This window comes from Myotis davidii, unplaced genomic scaffold (genome assembly GCF_000327345.1).
Source record: "Myotis davidii unplaced genomic scaffold, ASM32734v1 scaffold3669, whole genome shotgun sequence".
NCBI lineage: Eukaryota > Metazoa > Chordata > Mammalia > Chiroptera > Vespertilionidae > Myotis > Myotis davidii.
Genome location: NW_006299511.1, coordinates 96,992 through 97,635, shown reverse-complemented (window position 1 = coordinate 97,635; position 644 = coordinate 96,992).

Here is a 644-nt window from a genome sequence, read left to right as displayed (position 1 = left end):
TCTCTGGATAATTGTGAACTACTTTTAGTTTCCCAACTAATGAAGCTTCCTCCTTATCACCTATGCAAAGTTGCTGAGAACTTAAAGTAACTTTAACATTCACATAGCAAAAAGATGTTAACCATTTATAAACTAGAATCCAGCTTACTGGTGGACTTATAAATTGCTTGGCTATTTATAACTAACTAGTGGCTTGGTGCACGAAATTCATGCACTGGTGGGGGGGGGTGTCCCTCAGCCGACCTGCACCTTCTCCAATCTGGGACCCCTTGGGGGATGTCCAACTGCGGGTTTAGGCCCAATCCCATCTAAACCAGCAGTCGGACATCACTCTCGCAATCGGGGACTGCTGGCCCCTATCCGCTCCCCTGCCTGCCTGCCTGATCTCCCCTAACCACTCTGCATGCCAGCCTGCTCACCCTCAACTGCCCCCCTTCCGGCCTGCTCACTTCCAACTGCCCTCCCCTCCTGGCCTAATTGCCCCTAACCACTTCTGCCTCGGCCCCGCCACCATGGCTTTGTCCAGAAGGTCTCACGAAAAGTTGTCTGGAAGTTTTTTGTTCTAATTAGCACATTACCCTTTTCCCCCTGTACATTTATTTCAGAGAGGAAGGGAGATAGAAACATCAATGATGAGAATCATT